Genomic DNA, 21,342 nt, shown 5'->3' with positions numbered 1-21,342 from the left:
TTTGTGAGAACACCCGTTAAGAGTGACCTCTAGATACCTCTGTGGGAGTCTATGTCTGGATGGCAAATATTACTGATTAGGTTCTCATAATGTGATAAGTATTTTTTTCAAGGGAATTAAGATGCATACTGCTGTATATAGCAATCACCTGGTACGGTTTCTGAGAAGTATACATCTGGAAACTGTGAGAAAATCAGTTATGCTAGCATTTCTATTACCTCCCTATTACTGCCTAAGGAAATGGCTGCCACTAATTTTCATCAGGCAAAGTGATGGAAGAAAGAGGAACATTAAGTGTGAAAGAAGAATGGCAGTAGAGTTGGTCAGTGGACATTTTAAGAACTGCCTCTTTTCTCCCCCCACCATTAGATAAGCAACATGCATATATTCTTTTCTCACTCTTCATCTTTTCTCACTCTTTATCTCCCACATGCTCTGTATTGTCATTGTTTTTGTATGCAAAGTTTTAACATGAATCCTCATTTTCTATAGACAGTTTTGCTTTGATTAGCTCTAGTTGAAAATAAACGCAAAACGTGCATGAGGGGCAGTTACCTTTTAGTCTCTACTAAATCCCAAGCCTGCTGGTGTGAAAGTATTAATCAGTGTTTTCCTAACAGCGTACGGTAAGATGCAGCACTCACTGTTTCATCAGTTGCCACTGGGAAAGTAAGGCTTAATGTTCTCACTACAGATATCTGGAATGCAAATGTAGTTTTCTGTGCAAACACCTTTGAGGGGAGTTAAGAGAAAAAGGCCAAGAAAACCTATAGGATTTTTTCATCCACCCTCTCTTCTTTCCAGCTCATTTGGTCCTACTGGCTGTGAAAGGTGGTGTCATTGATTATATTTGTTGTTACCAACGAAAAAAGTGATTGGGCTCTTAGATGCGTCATCCATTCCACACGTTTTCTTAGTGAGAGCACCTCTGCTGTGCCTCCACACATATTCTTCTCGTCTGAGTGGTGTTTTTTTCCGTGGTAAGGATGATCGCAGTTAATTTGATTATGAATTAAAATGTCACTAATTCTCTGATACGTAAATAGACTCAGAATTAAGCTTTACCTAAAGATGTGACCAAGAGTTACTGCAGAGATCTGTACTTACTGTTCCCCTTGATTTTGTATCAGAGGTACCCAGAATAAAATTGCACTTTCCTATCCTAACCTCTTCCCTGTGGATTCTGAGACTTAAGGGCATTTCTTTCTTCTCACTCATCATCAGTATAAGCAGCCAAATTATGCCCTCAGGTCACTATGTGCAACCTTATTACCTTCAAAGTGAGCCCAGTGATGTACAGCTTCATTAGATTTGAGGGAGTTTGCATAGGTTTTTCCAAAGGCACAGTCTGAAAGTAATGGAGTTACAAAATATTATATTACCTGCAGAATATCTTTCTGCTGATGCTGGGGAAGAACTCAGATACACTGCCAGAGCCTTGGCTGAGTTTTTTTTTGGGTAGAAAAAGCATATTTTGAAGAAAAATACAATATGAAATAAGAGAGACAGAGCAATTACATGGCTTTGGTCCATTTTTATAACCCATTTCAAACAGATTCAAAATGTGAATTATCAACATTTACATTAAAGCTTCAGTAAAACAAGTGTTTTACTTACTAGAGCTTCTGGTGATTTATTCTGACATGGTGCACTTCTTATATGTCTGTACTCAAGAAGGTATTCTGAAACATCATATCCCAAATGACTTAGGTGCTGGATTAAAGACCTTCTCAGAAGCACTAAGCAAAAGTAAACATTGGCAATCGTGTGCTGCAGCCAGAGGAAAGTGAAGGATGTATTAAAGGCAACTTACTTTTTAATAAGACTTCTAATTACTTTCTCTAATGTTATGTCAACATTACCACAAGAAATCGAATGCTGCGTCACCTTGTGTGTCCTTTTAAAAGGTGCACTTTTTGCTTTGTCTTTTGAAACACTTTCTGGATGAGAAATGCTCAGTAAGTTCTTCAAGCTGGCAATGCTGCAGCCATATTCCATGACACAATTGTGAACCTCTGTTTTGAGGAGCTGCAGTTACAACTCCATGGCCATGAGATCCAGTGTAACCAGACTCTGATCATTTTCTCAGCAGAATCTGATCTATGCCAAGCTGAATGAAACACCACTGAATTTCAGTGAATTCTTCGGTCTTTGGGCTTTCATTCTGTGCCATATCTTCTACTTTTTCCCTGACTGATTATGAAGTTGTTGGTTACTCTCAGACAGTTCATGCAATAACTGGTGTGGAGGAGACTTGAGGCTCAGTTGAAGCACTAAGATCACTGTAACATTCACTTCAGAGCCAAAAGCTGTCAGTGTTTGATTTTGGCTATAGTATTGTATATGCAACTTTACATTTTAGTAGACACACTTATTCAACTTTGCCTAACGACTAAATAGAATTTAAATACACATTTAAATTTATCTATCTTTTAGATACAAAATGAGATATATAGGAAAGACATTATGAGTCCAATAGATTTTTCTTAGATTTAGGCCATGTGCAGTTTAACAAGAGCTACAAGGAAGCATTCTTCCCTTTTGTGAGCATGCCGCAAATGCTGATCAAATTCAGTAAAGCTCGTTTCTTTGCAGACAGAAAGAATATTTCCAAAGGGCTCTATAAATTAAAACGTTTGATCTGTCTTGAGCAGCAGGGAAAGACAGATAGCAGAATATTCGCCATAAGAGGTCAGGAGACCCAAAAGGAAATGCAGAAGCACCAATTGTTTCCAATCACTAATCATATATAATTGGTCTAGCTCACCTGAACTAGAACATATTTGTTATTATAATGCATAATTAAAGTTCTTTTCATTTTTCTGCTTTCCAATTGCAATTATCTTTCTTTTAACAAATGTTTGAAAAGGAAACTTCTTGTAAAAATGAAGATATGTTTGAAAAATTAGTATAATTAAGAAAATGTCCCTGAAAGAGGAGAAATTTTGCAAGTATGAACAATTTCAGCTCCACAATACTTTTTGACCATCCTCCGTGAATTCCATGAGACAGAAGATATTCTGATTCTGTCTCCTATGGATGCATTCAATTTTCTGTTTCATTTTAAAGTTCATCCAGGGATGAACTGGGGAACCAAAATTCTGAAGCAAATCATTAAAGCATATGGCTAATTCTGATTTTGACAGAAAAGTTTAGCATTAAAATGACATATAAAGACAACAGTAAGAAGTCGTGCAGTATAAACTCTTAATTGCCTTGAGTATCTTGGGAAGCTATGATAAATCAACCAAGCAGTAAGTGGCTTTGTGTTCCACAGCAGTAAGGAGTTCTATTGCGTAATGTGCTGTGAATAGGACTTATGTTGTCCAGCACTGAGTGATGTCTTCTTAATGCTACCCATCTTCCCTTAGCAAGAAGCATCCTTTGCTGGACTTTATCAGTAGACAATTCTGAGAATGAAACCATGGAATTTTCTGTAGTTCTACTTGCATAACAGAGTGGCAAAACGGCAAGTGAAGGATAAAACTGTACAAATCTGGATGGCTGAAAATTTTTTTTGCTTTTCATGTTTAAATCTTCTAATGCTTTGATTTTACTCTTTGAAATCAGGTTTCGCCCATTCTTTTTTCCATTCCTTTTATGCTAAAATATCCTTCAAGCACACAATGGTCTCTGCTTCTCCTGAGTTTTCCCACTCCCATATCCCCCATCAGTTCCCTCACCAAGGTGAGCACGATGTCAGGAGTTCTCTTCTTACACATAACACCTAGGCAAAATGAATTCAAGTACAACATAGGGAAATGCACTTGGGAAATGATAGAAGTATCCTCACAAACTGAAGCTCTGAAGTGAGATAGTGTTTTAAGGCAAAGCTTTTCAGAGGAACGTAGTCCTGGTGAGAGATACTGAAATTTAGCCTTGGAGACACAGCTCTTCAGAGCAGTCCCATCTCACTGTAACAAGGCAAAGTCCTCATCACTCCTCCAGGTTGTCCAGGCTTTAGGATTAAGAAGATTAGAGCAGTCAGTGTTGCAGTTTTGAATTGGCTTTTGAAGGTACGTGAGGCTGGTCAGCCGCCACCTGCTAGTTTCTAGCTTTAATGTCAGCTGTTCTTTAACAGCTCGATCCAAATCACATAGCCCAGGGTATTCAGTTCCCCTGCGGAAGTACTTTGGAGTCTTACACGTGGATTAGATACAATAGATGCTATAATCTGTTAAATATGTAAATCTCAGCCCATGGGCTCAGATGAGCGAGAATGTGTAGCTGTATCCTGTATCACTGCAATGCTCTGCTTGTGAGGTGTGGTGCAAACTGAAATGAAACTATGAAAATAAGATCTTCTTCCCAAAGACTCTTGTCTATCAAAGGTGAAAGCTTGGATGTGTCCCTTTGAAAGTGAATGGTTTGGGAGAATGGCTGAGGGGTGTTGTGTGCCATGCGAACATGGACAGCTCTCTATAAAACCTTGTGGTGAAGACCAGAGATAAAGATCTCTGATTCACTCAGGCTATGCTAGTCTCCATCTGTGAGAAACCACTAATAACTGATACTCCCATACTCATCTTTCTATTCTTCTTAAGCTCCTTCAGCCTTAGCCTTTCTGGGAATGAATGAAGAAATCTCACTGTAAAAACAATGGCCCTGCACTCATTGCAAACTCTGCCCTCATTTGAACATATGTGCCTGAATTATTTCACTTTGTTTGCATATTAACATCACAAACTTCTTTCAAGGCAGCATTTTCTGTGAATTTGGAGTGATGACATGACACTAACAGATATCTGGTCTGCCAAGCCCATCTTTGATGGGAGAATAAGCTAAAATTGAACAAAGCAGCCTCTTCTTTTAAGCTCAGTCAAAAAAAGAAACCATTGCAGCTGGTTCTGGTTAACCATTAATGCAAAACAGTCATTTTATTAATTCAAAAATTTAAAAGAAATCTCTGAACTATATGTACTTTCTCTTTTTCTGAGAAATAGATATTTCCTATATCATAAAACTAAATTAAAATCTTAGAAGTGATTATGGTTTTAAATAATAATGTTAAAGTCACTGATGGATTAGAGAATTATTAGTATCTTGAAGGATCTGTGATTAAAGATTATAATATTAATAAAATGTATGCAATCATTGATGTAATTTTGAAATATTAAGCTTATCTAATCTAATTTGCTACATTGCAGCATGAAATATAATAATTTAAACTAATTAAATGTCTCTAATCTTTTTCAAGCTTAAGCTTCAACTAACCAATATTTACATACTCAGAATGAGATTCACTACCTCAGTTTTCAAGAAAAATCCTTACAAAATCCAGCATCCTTATTTCAGCTGAAGAAATGTACTGCAGAAATACCAAGAGCTGTTTTAGAGAATCAAAAATGCATTCAAAGACTTAGCACAGCATTTACATAAGGACGACTATTAAACTGGTAAAGTAAACATAATATAATGGAATTACAGGGGTATTATAGAGGCAGTACTTTGGAAGCACTGCTATCCAGAAAGGTAGGATGTAAGAAAAGAAAATGGCTTTATTCTGGCCTGTTTGTGCAGCACACAATGTAAGGTGAGTCTAAGCTCATTAGTGAGGTGCTTGAAGATTCATCTTCCACAAGTTTGTACTGCAAAATGGAATATATAATAACTGCTTCTGTGTGCAAAAGAGAAGGCTCACTCTGCAGAAAGAAAATGCAGTGTGACTGGAGGGCAATTTATTAACATCCACAGCACAACTAACCACAAAACGAAAGTTGCATTTACGAACCATTGAATGCATCAGGCAAGACGAGATATAATAATGATAAACAAACTAGAGAGCAGAAAACTTCTCAGCAGAAACAAGCAGAGTCACCTAAGCAAAGCGCTGTTTAGAACTGTGCCCATTATCAGATATTTCAGAGAGCACAGCAGCAATTCATGTTTAAGTCTTGTCAAATACACCTATTCTCTGTATAATAAAATACCCTCAAACCAACACAAACAGTTTTTAAATAGTCACAAAAAGGAGAGGGAAGAGCCTGGAAATCATTGCCTGTCATTGCCAGTTGAATGATGAGACTATACAAATGTGGCTTCTCTTCCCCTGAAGAGTGGCCAGGAATCCTGAGCAGGCACTTCTTCCTGCTCCTGCTCCCCCTCACCCCTATCTCAAACAAAATCGTTTTCTTGGAGGGAGAGGCAAGTGGGGGAAGAGTGAGTTGTTTTTCTTTTCCTCTGCACCCCTTTACTAACTTGTCATTTAATCTGTGAACAAGAGCCAGCCAGTCATGGTGGCAGCCTGCTCCACAGTCTTATTTCCATCTCTGTCTTAGATTTATTCATGACTGCTTCATATCTACTTGTCCATGTGCCAATTTTGTCCTCCCTGTATTTTACACTCTTCTCTGCCACCAAAAACTTGTTTTAGAAGGAGAAATCTTATTCCTTTGCTGCCATTATTTCGGTTTGTGATCCAGCCTTTCTCATCTATTCTCCACTCAGGAGACAGATTTTCCACCTCCTGAGCATCCTGGTGAGCCATCTCCTCACATCTTTTCTGTAATATAGCTGACAAGAACTGTGTGCTGCCTTCCAGGCGACTTCTCATCAATTCCTCATGCAAGGACACCAGTGTTTTACTCTCTCTAGGGGATAGAGTTTAACAGATGATCATCACAGGTCTCTTTCAACTTGTGATATTCTATGATTCTGTGACTGAGCTGCATCCAAAGATTTTGTTTTCATAGAATCATAGAACCATTAAGTTTGGAAAAAACCACTAAGATCATCTAATCCAACCAACAGTCCATCACCTCTATGCCCACTAACCATGCCCCCAAAACTATGTTCCTTGCCTGTGGAAGCACAGTCAAATATTAGATTTCTACATAAACACCCATCTACAGCCAACTTGCTGCTTCATTGTAGCTACGCTTCCTTCAAAGGAACACTCCCCCTCCATAGCAGCTGGGGAAGTTTAGTAACATTCTGAGGTAAATCAGGCTGCTTCTTGTCCAGCCACCATCTGGCTACTGATTGCATAAAAAGGAATCAGAAGTTCATTTTGTAAGCGCTGCAGACAAAAGACAAGATTGTCAGGAGGAAGGAAGGAGAGGATGAATCACTTACTCACTGGAAAACAAAGCTTCAGAAAAGCCAAAATTCAGGTCAATGGTTTTGATAGAAAAAAGTTTGAAGAGTGTTCATTTTGATGTTTTAAAAATTGGGGTAAACTCATAAGTTATGACATCACTGATGAAAGAGGAAGGCAGAGGCTTTAGCATCTCCACAAAGACCACTTCTCAGCGGCGGTAACAAATGCTTGTAACACCTCCTGTTAAAAGCAAAAAAACCCAAACATTTCTGGTCTACCAGTCAGATCATAGGTTTCCGAAGTTACTTTGTTTTAAATAACTATTTTTTAAAATTCTACTTAAAAATCAGTCCTGATTTGTTTTGTTTCAGCATTATCCTTGTAGATAGTCCTATCCCCTATAGATGCATAGTGGGAAGCATTTAAATGCATTCTATGTGAATAAAACCTTGTTTGAAACTTACTCCAGAATACGATTTTGTTTTTAAAGCTCACAGCATCCAGTGTTCCTTAAAGTTTTGACTTACAAATAAAAGTCAGGCTGTGAGGCATAGAAGAGGTAAAAACAAAGACTAAGGAGCTGATTTTTACCTTGAAAAAACTGTGGTTTAAAAGCTTTTTCATAACACTTTGTGGCATAAAAAGTATCATTTCACATGTGTTTACAATTGCTTTCATTTGAAAGCCTGATTCAGTAAGATGTAACGAATGATAACACGAAGTAGTAGGCTGCCTGTTTTGGTCACTGCAATGGAACATAAATGATCAAATTAAATGGATATGATCGCTCTTATTGTTACTATGACGGAAATAGAAGTTACAGTAATTAGAGTAAAATGAAACAAAACCAGGGACAGAGTAATTTCTTGAACACAATTACAAAAAAGATTTCTGTAAAGTAACCCAGATTGTACAACATACGTCACTTGCAATAGTTATACCTTGCTCAAAGAGTGTTGTTTTCAATCTAAAACACTTTGTAAGAGGAAATAGGCTTGTTTGTTGTTGAGCTAAAACAATACTTGCCGTAATTAACAAGATTTTTTAACTGTTGCTTGATCTGGAGAGAGCAAAAAGATGCTGTATCTAATAGAAATGACACAGGAAGAGGTGAGTGGAAAGAAAACATCTTCCATGAATTGTATCTGGCCGTGGCTTTGAGAATGACTGCACTGAAAAGAAATGACAAGAAGCCTTTATTTTCCCTGAACAGTCAGAAGTACTGTTATTTTCGGTTTTATCCAAGAACTTGCACTGCAGAAAATTGATTCCAGGATGAATGAGAACAGTGTTGGCTCCTAGTCATCAGCAGGTGCTGGGTTTCTCCTGAAAATCTGCCATTTGAGAAGCGACCAGAGCTGGCCCTCCTCAACCTGAAGGAAAGTCAGAAGGGCATCGGTCACCTCAGAGAATGTTTGGACACTGCACAGGCCAAAAGCTTCCTCTTTTTAGAAACCTTTTAGATAACACTTTTGGAGGAGTTATCGCTTCCTAGTAATAATGCATGAAGAAATAGGTCCATGTATAATAACATTAGGGATATTTATAAATATACTTAAGAAGCAGGAGGGGAAATAGCAGGTGATTTTACTTTCAGAACATAAGTCAAGTATGTCCTATTAAGCCTAAATAGACTGGATTAATCAAATGTCATACTGGCACTTCTAATAATGATTTTACATTGCAAATTCCATTACCTAGCTTTACCAGCCAGGAGAAAAGTTACAGAAGATCAATTAAACAAACAGGAAATTACCTTTTCTCTTTGTAGTCCATGACTTCCAGTACTTACAACGGTGCCAAAATCCCTGAAAATTAAACAGGCATTTGCATAAGATTAATAACTCACCTGCTTTCTGCCTAAATCACAGCAGCTTGTTTAGGACCCCAGAGTTATCTAATGCCTGTTAGAGAGGCAGGAGATGATGAGAGCAAATTAAAAATGGCTTAACGTGTCAAAAAGGATCACAGCATTGGAACATGGGGCTCTTGCATTAATAAATGCACCTGCAGCGTCCCAGAGATTAATGAGCAAGATCTCAGCAGAATTCATTTCAGTGGGAAGCTGCTGGCAGGAGTTTGCCAGTCAAAGCATGGTCCCATGCTTATGAGCTGTGCAGAGGCAACCACCTGGGCTGCCAGGAAGGAGCTTCACATTTGTTCCCATCTAATTTTAGGAGCAACCCATGACTTGCTGTGGCTAAAGACGATGCATCCTGCTAACCAAAAATAATCGCTATAGGAAAAAAAATAAAAATAGAAAATAGGTTGTTTTGACAATTGGAGGCATGGTATAAGAATTTCTCATAACTCACTGGAGACTGGTGGCTGCGTGGCCATGCCCAGCCCCAGGCTGGCACAGAAGAAGGCATCAATGAGTTTGTTGTTACTACTTGAGCTGCTTAGCAACGGCCTGGGGCAGAGAGAGCTTCCTTCTCTGCACAGCGGCTGCTCCTCACAGGATGTTTAGCCAGATGGTGTACATAAGATTACTGGAAAATGATTTTCAGATAAACCAAGAGCCTGAACAAACTAATGTAGTTCCAGGTGCATTAGATAGTAATCCCCCGCAGAAGATCATTTCAAAGGAAAGTGCTAGTGAGTCTGCCCCTGAAATAGCTACAACTTTTTGTGGATCTCTATCCTCAAAGCCTCTGAAGCACCCTAACTTGTTTAAAAAGTGAGTGAGGAGGGGTTTGGAAGGAGGCAAAAGTTTCCATTTATGGCAGTTTGTTGGAAAAAGGCACAGAATGAGGGAAGGCAGGCTGTGTGAGGATGGGAGGGAGAGGGCAGTGATCCTCTTGATCCAATCTGAATGGGAGTTAATTTTCATGTAGGGTGGAGAATTGTGAGTAGCTTCATTGAAAAAGGAAGGAGGGAAGGAGAGAAGGAGGGAAGGAGGGAAGGAGGGAAGGAGGGAAGGAGGGAAGGAAGGAAGGAAGGAAGGAAGGAAGGAGAAGGAAGGAAGGAAGGAAGGAAGGAAGGAAGGAAGGAAGGAAGGAAGGAAGGAAGGAAAGAAGGAAGTCTGACCTCACACAGGTCAGACCTGTGTGAGGTCAGACTTAGCGGAATATTTGCTTGAGTGGAACTTACCAAATGGGTAACCCTTGAGTGTAGGATTAACAAGTCAAATAGCATTCAGAGATCACTGTTGGAAATATGCAAACAACTGTATTGGCAAGCCACATTTACAAAGGTCATTTGATCCCAGCGTGTGGAAAATGTATGCACATACTAATTGAGAGGCATATCTGAAAGTCTGACAGCCTGTTATTTGTGAGAGCATTGCCTGTATTTGCAGCAATAGGGCAAGTTCAGATGAGGGCAATAAAAATAGCTTGAAGCATGACAAGAAAGTGTACAGAGCCTGAAAAAATGCTCAGGCTGAGGCAGAAGGCTATGAAATCATCAGTGCAGGGGGGGAAGGTGAATCAGGAACAAGCATTCACTGCCTTTCTGAGCACAAGGACTAAGGGGCATGAAATGAAACTAGCAGAGGCCAATTTTATAGCAGTAACATAAAGTGATTCTTTGCACAACTTGTAGTTAAACTGCGAAACTCCTTGCTACAGGACATGGAGGAAGCAATCAGCCTTTCCTAGGTTCAAAAAGGCTTTGGAAAAGTCCTGGTAAAGCCCAATAAATGCTAAGACATTACCTCTGGTTCTTGAACTGAAAGAGCCAAAGGCACCTCGAATACTGACTATTCAAGAACAAAAACTGTTCTATGCTTCCCTGATACTCATGCTGTTTTCTAAATATCCACACTTTGCCACTGTCGAGATGAGATAGCAGAAGAGCCTGCCCTTTAGCCTGAGCCAGCACAGCTGTCTCTGTATTTCTCTTCTTTACATTGCTCTCATTATCAATCCACTAACCACCATGAGATTGGCGTACCATTATAACTGACTGCAACCAAAGCAGTTCTTGTGTCTGAGCTGGCTGGATGCCTTTCCTGCACACCAGTCACATGAGGGGTGATCTGCAGGATCCTCTGCTTGGCTTCCCTCGGCCTTCATGGAGGCATGCAGAGAATCTCAGGATCATCATAGAATCATAGAATTGTTAAAGTTGGAAAAAGCCATGAAGATCATTTAGTTCAACCATCAGCCCATTACCACCATGTCCATTCACTATGTCACTCAAAAAGCCCACTAAGAGAAAGGAGAGGCAGCCTGTAAAAGGGAGATGCTAAATCAGAAGTGTCTCTCCTTGTAGAGAAGCTATGGTGTCAGCATTGGAAATAAGATTGCCCCCCTTTTGCTGAAGCTGGGGATAAGCTGGGTGGTCATCCTATGCCCTCAGGTATAGGATAACTACTGGTGAAACACACTGACCAGATCCCAGTGTGAACTCATAACACAGAGTCTCTGCAGGGTCTGCCAATCTGGTAGATCATATTTGCTCAGTGAGGAGGAGGATCAGAAACAACCTATATTTCACCAGGAGCTTTCTTCAACCCAGGCCATTCTATGATTCTGTGATTCTTAGGACTAGGCTTTCCCCTAGCATTTTTCATTCCATGCTTTCCAGCTATACTGGAGCAGTATAAAGAACAATACATTGTAAAGTGCTACAGAGACCACTGTAATGTTTTTTATAGTTAGTTGCATTTGTAAACTCCCTTGCTTTCCTCTGGACCATTTGAACCATTTGATGTTGGTTAGTATTTGAAAAGGGTTTTGATGCATGCCAGCTGCTTATCTTCTCTGAAATACGTTATTAGCACTGAAATCAGGCCTCCTCTCTCCAAAACTGTGTATACTTATGTCTGTGCATCTGTTCTACACTGCACAATCAAACAGAAATCATGTAAGTAAGCAATGATTCTATAAGCGAGAACTTTCCAAAGCCATCCTGTGACCATACCTTGTGGATGTCGCTGTGTGATGACCGGATCTGCAGTGGCAGACCAGTTCAGCTCAGCACTGGTGCATCCCTCTATGCTTTCTGCTCATATTGGCAGAGAAGGATGACAACTGCAGGAAGTAGTACAAAGTGCACATGAGATCCACCAGCACTCTCTGTGCAAATCTTGAAAAACTGATGGCAGGACCTCAGAAAATGTGGCCTTTGAATTTTGAAAGATTCTTCATTCAAACACGAGTTTACTGCTTCATTTTCTTCTGTAAGTCTGGGTAAATCAGAGGTATTTCACCATATGCATAGGGAATGTATTTTCATTTTTAAGGTTATTCTTGGCTTGGAAAAGTTTAATGCTATTTTTGAGCCATTCAAGATTCAACAAACAAGCAAACCCCAAAGGCATTTATGAAAGCATATATTATAGACTTTTACCAAAAAGCATTGATGAACTACAATCACGATGAATAATAATTTCTGCTTGTGAGACACCCCAGTGCCAGTAGGTCAGAAAAGATTCTTCATTTTTTTGCCTTCGGCACAGTGTGCAAATACTTTGCACACTCTAAAAGCGATCCAGGAGCATGTCAACTACTGCACTGGCAAATTGATTAATTAAATAGCAATATAAACACAGCTACTCAAGGATGTAAGTGAACATCTTAGTTTGATTGTTCAGTAGAAGAAAGACTAAAAGTAACAAACCTGTAGAAAATGAGCTAAATGCACGCCAGGATTTTGTTGAAAGCTAAAGCTGCTTGGAAATGAAAGAAACCAGTCTCCAATTATTCACACACACTTCATGGCTGTAATTGACTGCAGGTTTTACAAAGTGGCAGCAGACATCAATTATAAATTTTCATGCTTTGCTTTTGGAGATGGAGAATGGAAAGAATGCAAAACAATTAAAAAACAAAACAAAACAAACAAAATAAACTCCTTAAACCCACATTCAACAAGACTTAGATTTCTCTGAATTATATTTTCACGAGTAACTTAAACTCTGGGCTTCCAGATAACTCTACTTCATCTCACTCTACTTCAGGGAATACAAGTGAACAGATTACACTGCACATGCTCAACAGAGCTATGCAAAGCTGAGGTCTGCATCAGTTCTTACGTGTTACTAACATATAAAAGTAACATATAAAAGCATGTGTTGTGTAACACATGTGAAGAACAGCTCATGTGTATACTTCCAGCATTCATGTTTATCAATACTGTAAAAATCAGATTTAAAGGGGGTGGACCTCCCTTGTTTCTATGCATTTGATACCTAATGTATTCTGAATTAAAAATGCATTCTAAAACAATCTAGAAATATATATATTTGGTAATGTTCAAGTAAGACATTCTAATTAAGATCTAGTATGTCTTGAAATTAATATGTATGCAAAATTTTGTTATCTTAATATACTTTGTCCTAGAATCTCCTTGGTTTTATTAAATTTTTAATAACTTTTTAAGCAAGGGAATTATGTCTGATATTGACTAAATTATGGCTAAATTAGAATCTAGCAGTCTACACCAACAGCTGAAATTATAGCCCCTTGAAATCCAGTGGTTCCTCCAATTCAGATTTTGAGAAATGGATTATCATAGATTTTCTGTGCTCTCCTAGGGGTTATGCATCTACTTTTAGGATGAAAAATCCTAAACTATAGATGATCTATAATTTCTTTTAAAAATAATATTGAATAAAAATACCCAGTTGGGTTCATGTTTTCATGATCTAATGAAATCCCCCAGAAATAAGATCTAAAACTACCCTCTATCCTCAAGTGTAGTGTGGGAATAGTGGTGTTGCAGAAATTGTAAAGTTATCAGTAAATGTTACCAAAAAAAAAAAAAAAAATCAATGTATTAGCAGTATCAAAGAAACATGTATTTGTAGGTTTAATATCTCTCAGTGCTATCAGTCTTGGCACAGCATTTTTTTATTAATCTTTACATCTTTGTGTGGAAGTCTGAGGCATTGAAGCAGGAAAAACAGTGAGTGAAAGCAGTGCTGATAGAGATGGACTTGTTTAGCTTGTGATTATCAGCTTGTACCAAACTTTGTTAGTGCAGCATCTAAGAGAATACTCTGATGGGAACAGGTAATTAATTACAATGCTCTCCATGCCACCTACTCCCAACCCAGGCGCCTTCTAGTTGAATCTCTAGAGAGACGGTTAGTGAATGTCACATCATCCAACACACTTGTGAATAGACCAAAATGTGGCGATTAATACTACTGTGTTAGCTGTATTTAATGGGAATTGTCTCTTCATCAGTTTGTGATGGATCAGGATTTTCTACATCTATCTGCTTCCAGGCAGTAGATAATCTTGCTGTGTGAGCTTCAAGAAGGTCAGAAGCTGATTTAACAGTCTTATCTTTCTGGAAAATAAATCTTATTCTCAAAGGGATAATACAAGCACTCATGTAGATAGTGAGCTATTGAACCTTGCCTGAGAAAGTGTGATGCTGTCTAGTTTTGCAACAACTGTGGTTTTTGAAGTAGATCGAAGCACACTCCTCTTTGTTTACCATGAAATAAACATGTAATAAGGTTTGCCACGTGAGTGAGACAGTTGCATTCGTTGAAGTTTTGTGTATGGCTTACAATGTTATGAAGAGAAAGAAAAGGCCTAAGTTCAGTGCTGGAGTCTTGGAAGCTTGGAAGCATGGTTTGATGCATTAGAAGCACTACCCACTAAAGGTAGATGGAACATGTTCATTCCAACATTTATCCATATGCCACAGAACATGATCTTATTTACTTTCTCTTTCCATTTAGTGAAGCAGAAAATGGACTAGTAACTGTGGAATACACAGTCAGATAAACTAGCACTCACTTGGTCCTTCTCTCTGTACCTTTATCACACACTCAGGGTGAAGAGATGTTAGTGTGAAAATAGGTTAGTGATGTTAATCATTTTCATGTGTGACATAGTCCCTGGAGTGACAGAGTTTCACTCTGTTCAAATGGCTTACACAAGGTTGGCACTGGCCTTACTTAATTTAAGAGCAGATGAGACTTTGACTTATATTTCATCTGTCCTCCCAGCTCTGCCTGAAATGATCTTTTCCCAGTTTTAGAACATGTCCATGTTCAGGTGCAGAGAATCTACCCCCACAAAACTCACACCTTGTTTCTCTTTTCACTTGTCATTGCTGATGTTCCTATAAATATTAGTGAGGGGTTAAACTGACTTAGGGGAGAGATTTTATTTTATTGCTGCCATTTATTCTTCCAGGTTGTGGATGCCCCCTCCCTGGAAGAATTTAAGGCCAGGCTGGATGGGGTTTTGAGCAGCATGGTCTAGTGGGAGCAGGGGGTTGGAATTAGATCTTAAAGGTCCCTTCTAACCCAAACCATTCCATGATTCTATGATTCTGTGATTTATGCTGGTACTCCACTGATAGTCCAGCAGTGTAAATGCTGTTTACTGATTGCTGCTTCCTCAGGACAGGGATGTTTCTGTGTGCTCAAAGACCATCTGAAAATGGAAAGGATATCAGAATAATAATAAAAATCTAACTGTGATACAGTTTGCATAGGAAAATCTCCCCAGTAAACAGGGCAAGAAGCAATGTTTACGAGAAAGCAACCAGCAGAATTAGTTATAGTGAAAAGTTCTCAGCAGAATATTTTTACTGCTGTGCATTTAGACATTAATGTATAATGGCATTAGTTTCACTGTAATTATATAACACAGATTGCACTGTTGCTAGAACGAAAAAAAAACCATTCAGTTTCCTTCACTTTTGTTACTAGAATTCCACTGTTTGTTAATATTCCGCTGTTCTCTTCATGTGCTTTTGCCATAACCACAACAGCTGCCCTGTCAGGGACTGAAAAGCAGGCAGTGATTATGTGACAGCTTTAGGGTATTTGCAAAAAATAAAATATTTTATGGGTGATTTTACGACCTTTGCAGGCAAAGGCTGAAGTTACAAGAATAAAACCTGCTGTTAAAAGCCTTACCTCTGCCCTACTTCACAACAGAAAGCTAACACCTACACTCAGCATACTCCTGCTACATAGAAAATAGAGCAGTAACTTCACTGAAGAGAGACATATGCCTGCCACAAGGATGTTATTTCCATAGACATGATCTGGCAGGGTAAAATGGAGAAGCCTTCACCTAGAAGCCTAAGGAACTCATTCCCCAGCTACTTTGAATCAGCATTTTTGCCTTGCATGATTATCAGAGACAGCACTGGTAAAACAGAGGAGGGGCTATTTCCAGACACATTCCTGTCCCTCACTTGGCTGGAAATGGCTTCCAGAAAGATTTGCTTTATGATATTCCCATGGACTAAGGTGAGGCTGACCAGCTTGCAGTTGCAGATTTCTCCTTGCCATTCCTGGAGATCGATTGGACATTTATGTTCTTTTCACTCACTGGAAACCTTCCCAGTTAGCGCAACTTTTTGAGGATAACAGGAAGAGGCCTTGCAATAACACCACACAACAGCTGTAGCACCACGAGGTACAGTTCATCTGGGCTCATGTCCCATCGACCTTAGTGATGCCTACTTCCTTCTATGGCAAAAGGAAATGCTACATTACCATGTACTTCTGAGTAGGTTTAGGAAACTGGGGAGGTTGTGATGTTGCCACTGAAAACTAAAGCAAAGAGAAAATCAGACATCATTTATCTTTTTTCATGAGGTGTGTCCACCAGCATGCCACCAGAAAGGCATCCTTGTGTCCCAGTGTGTCAGCAGAGATAAAATGAATGTCAAGGAAGCAAAAGTTCCTTTACCTCCTTTTCTCTTCCCTGCATCCTGAGTTCAGCAATGTCCTTTGCCTGAAGGTCTGGTGCCTGAAGACAGATGCCAAGGCCATCCCAATGGGCAATTAGTCTGGAATGAGCTCAAAGGACATGTCAGGGAGCACAAAAGAAAAAGCTGCAATTTTTTCAGTACTACTGGCATACTACTGTCTTGGCTTCATCTAGTCTTCTGAAGCTATAATCACACCTGCTTTTGGGGGGAGTAGGGATTGTATCCTATTCCCTTTTCTCCCACCACCTCCCAGGGCAGACTCATGCAGGCTTACTCTCTTCACCATTATAAATAGGAGGGAACATCTGGCCACTACATGGGCCAATGGGGCATGAATGAGTTCATGAGTTGCCTCTGTGAGACTGCTACATGCTGTTTGCTGAGCTGCCTCAGTGTTGCTCATTTAAGTGCTTACAACACACTGTTGTGGTACTTTATCTCACCACAACACTAAGAAGCAGACCCAGCTCTCTTTGGGCAGTGTGTTTGGGAGAGGTTTGGGTGAGAGTATAAAGTTAGATCCAATGTGAATTTATTAAAAATTGAATTTCAAAGCAAAGGTTCACACACACATAGAAGAAGTCTTTTATTGTTTTCTCATCTTTTATCCTGTCTAAACTCAGAACAGCTAAAAGAAGATCATTAATTTCTATTTAACAAGCTGATCTGGGGACAATCTAGGATGGTGGTTGTTTTCCCCCTTGACAAAGGCTTGTATGACCATATCACTTCTGCGGTGTTGTCAGTTTTTACTTTCATTAACAACAGAGAGATAGAATTTATAGCCATTAAAAAGCCTAAAGACATTGTCTGTCAGTCATCTCCTACTGAAATCGGATTTCCTTCATCTTTTCAAGAGATGGCTACAGTGCCTCTGGATCACAGTGGCACATTGTTATCTTGCTCATAAGAGTAGGCAGCACCACAGTAGGAACTGCAACCTTCACCATATTTGCATATTCTAAAACATCCTTGCCATTTCTGTTCTCCATCAGTATGAGCTTTCTGAACTGTCACTTTGAAGCAAATTTAGACTGTGATCTAAAACGACTTTTTTTAATTATAAGTTTGAATATAACTTTAATTCCCTCTCCTGTCTGGATGAAATTTCCACTTCTCTCATACATCTTTAATTGATTTCAGAACAATTTCCCCAAAATTTCTCCTGTCTGGTATTCTATAGATGTATCAAATGAAAGGCATACTGGAAAATGTCAGCTAAGTCTCACTCAAAATATTTCAAACAGGTACTACTGTTAGAACTCCTTTGCTAAATCCCACCCTGTGATAACTTGTCATAAATGCTTGATAGAATATATGCCATTTTGCAAACTTGTGTATAAGTATATTAACATATTAGCATGATAGTTGCATTAAATTTCACAGTAGCTGCAAATTTCTCTGGAGAGATAGAAAGTCAAGCAATTCGAAAGAACAGACAGGCGCCAAATTTTAGAATATAAATTCTATAGGAAAAAAAGATATATTATTTTCATAAGCCAGTTACTTCATAAAAATGGTTCTCAGTCATTACATGGAGTTTGCAGACATCAGTGAGGGGGAGCTGATGGAAAATAGAGGATGATTTTGACCAGATTTTACAAACCTGACCAAATGCTGCATTAATTAGCATACAGAATATCTGAGCTCTTCAATGTTTCTTAGGAAGCATCCTCTCACCACATTCATAACTCACTGTCTGCATATTTACTCATCAGAATGATGAAGAATGTTACAATTTACATTTTTAAAAAATCACATATCATTTTTCTCTAAGAGAATTAACATCTCTGGCAATTTTACCCTCTATATGGTGGTTCAACAGTGCAGGGAAAAAGAAATTAGCTCCATATTTCAGCTTCCTGACTCCTTTGCACATGAAGCATTGTTAGTTTGAAGCGGGTGCAGATGACCTCTTCTGCTATGCAGAAGGAAGTCGTGGGCATTTGTGGGTGAGCAACACAGTCACAGATGCAGGCACTAGACCTGGTTTTGACCTGTAAAGTTTGATTGCCCCAGTCACTTACCTGGGACCATCTAAACTTGCAAAAATGGCCAATCATGAAATATTCTTCATCTACTATCAAAGTCAACCAAACATAAAGGACAAATCTATGTGCAGAACTGGGAATAGCTTTGGTCCAGTAAGTCATGACCAAGAAATCGGAATTTTCTCATTTCTTGAATTGCCAGTTGGTCATAACTTTGGAGACAGTAATGGATCTCTTGTTTCATAAGTTCTTGACAAAACCTTTTCTTGTGAAACATCATGACAAAACTGGCATGGGTAAGATTCTTTAGTAGAGTTGGAGAGCCCTTTTCCATATGCTGAAGACACTGAGGCCTCATTCCCTTGATGAGTAAGCCTCCAAACTATCAGACATGCTTTTTTCTAACCCCGTCTTTCCTCACCTGCTATCATTCATTAAAATCTCTTTCAAATTGGTGTTTTTTCACTGGTATGCAGGAACATTTTACACTGAGCTAGGCTTTACATGGCATTTCAGTGAAATGTGCCAGGGCTTTGTACTGCCGAGGTGTGTGCTATGACTGCCAGAGTAGAATGAGTCATTCTTTCAGCAGATATTTAACTCCCAGTTCTAAATGTGACAGTTTCCTAACCAAAATTGTTAGAAATCTGACCAAATGCACAATTGCAATAATGGGCTTATGGAGCAAAGATCAAATAACCGCACTTTTAATAACCAGTTGAAGGGAAATGGGTAGTAAGCTAAGCTAGTAATAGATAGTAAAAATTAGTTGCATGCTTTTATATAAAATATTCTTATTCAGGAACTCTACCACAGTGGCTGCTCACACACATATGCCTGCGGCTTTCAGAGGGGACACTGTTTAAGACATGGCTCAATGTAAGCAGAAATTTGGAATTAATTTAAATAACCTCTTCACCCTAATGCTCCCAGTATTTAGATGTAAACTCTCTCGAGTCCGTGGTGAAGAGTGGAAATTAAGCCTTAAAAAATCCGTGATGCTTTTCTTCCTTTAACATCATTCCTTTTATTTATATTTTTTACTCACTAGTAGCCCTTTTTACTTTCCTAAGTCTACTACTTTAAAAGAAATGTATAATACATACACACTATGCCTCATAAATCCAAATGCTGGAACACGGAAATAGTTCTTATAACAACACTGAGGAAGATCTATCTTATGTGTACTGAAGGCATCATGGTGACATTTTTAGGTGATAGACCATAAGTTTGCCAGTGTGCGGCAGACCCCAGGGAAACTATGATAACAATAAAACATCTTTAAAGAAAGATTTTTAAGATTTTTAAAACAGTCCTGTACAAAGATATATACTAATAATATATATATATATATATATTTTTATTTTTGAGGACTTCAACACAGGCTCTGGTTTCATGGAAGCAATTTGCCAGAGACAGATTATTCTGGGTAGGTTTTATAGCACAAAGACATCAGTTCTGTGGGACAATCAGGTAGTCAGACGTCTACATATCAAAAAATGACTTTGTGTCTATTTGCAATAAATTGTACCTGTGATTATTTGCAGTCACAGAATTGGAGGCTAATTCTGAAATCTGGGGCCTTAATATCTTGAATAATTTATAGAAAATGGGTTTGGGTAAATTGGAAGTCGTAAAGCATCATAAAATCTACGGCATTTCCTATATCCATCTGGCGTCTTGGTTAATGTGGGCCAGCTTAGTCAGGGTGTAAAAGCAATTTCAACACTAAAGTGGCAAAGGGACTTTCTCCTGTTTGTATCAAAGCTGCACCAAGTCCCCTAAGCCTGCTTTTCTCTGGCACTGGATAGCCATAGCGTTTAACTGGATGACTCTAATAATAGATGACTTGCATAAACATTTTTGAAAGTTAGTTCCTGCTTTGTGCCTAAAACAATTCCCTTGGGACCACATCACAGTTTCAGGCTCATCATCACTCTTGTCAGTCAGTCATTTATGATACAGTTTCTGATACAAGGTCTTATTAATAATAGAGAAAATATCATCTGTGTGCACACAGGACCAGTACAGACTGATACAATGCCATTTTAAGGAGTTTAATTATAACGAGTTTCAGTCATTGATGTTTTACGTGTAACTGTAGGGCCTTCAATGGAAAACAAACTAGAGTCTGTTGGCAGCATTTTAAAAACATGTTGAGGAATAAGCAATGAATAGGCACAAACTTGCTGTGAGCAGCTTTATCCAGGATATGAGAGTAAGGCCTTGGAAGGCTTTTTGAATGTGCATGGTGAGTCCAAGCCTGGGCACTGCAGAGTGCTGGACTGTACCAGGACACTACCACCCTCTGTAGTCAACTAGGCAGGAGTTTGGAAATGCAAAGATTTTCTCTTCCTGTCTCCCTGAAAGTGGGTGCACCCAGCCCATCATGCCCACACTCTTCGATTGTTACATTTCATAAAATCTCCTTAAATGCAAAACTTGCAATTTTCTCCAAAAACACAATGAAAATTACTAGAGTAGGCAAATGTGGAGGTCAATATTGAATCTGTAAATGGAAATGAGCCCACTGCCTCACATCCTTCCCGATATTGGAAACAAGAATACCAGCCTTCATGAAAATCGAAAGCTAACCACAATGCAAAAGAAAAAGACAGAATAAAAAAAATTCATAAAATACACATTGCTTTTTCAGATCTGAACTGTGAA

General features: G+C 38.9%; 1 protein-coding gene and 1 long non-coding RNA gene across 3 annotated transcripts in view; one reads left to right on the top strand and one right to left on the bottom strand.

The window, feature by feature from the left end:
• The window catches only part of GRIK1 (glutamate ionotropic receptor kainate type subunit 1), a 155,953-nt gene that overhangs the window by 35,851 nt on the left and 98,760 nt on the right, over nt 1–21,342 (top strand). The window lies entirely within an intron of this gene.
• On the bottom strand, nt 8,219–9,426 carry LOC109365629 (uncharacterized). Its single transcript, XR_002111342.2, has 3 exons — nt 9,355–9,426; nt 8,796–8,847; nt 8,219–8,412 (listed from the first exon to the last, which is right to left on the bottom strand). It is a non-coding gene; the product is annotated as an uncharacterized LOC109365629 (long non-coding RNA).

This window comes from Meleagris gallopavo, chromosome 1, assembly GCF_905368555.1.
Source record: "Meleagris gallopavo chromosome 1, MGAL_WU_HG_1.1, whole genome shotgun sequence".
Taxonomy (NCBI): Eukaryota; Metazoa; Chordata; class Aves; order Galliformes; family Phasianidae; genus Meleagris; species Meleagris gallopavo.
This window is presented reverse-complemented; position numbering and strand designations above follow the sequence as displayed.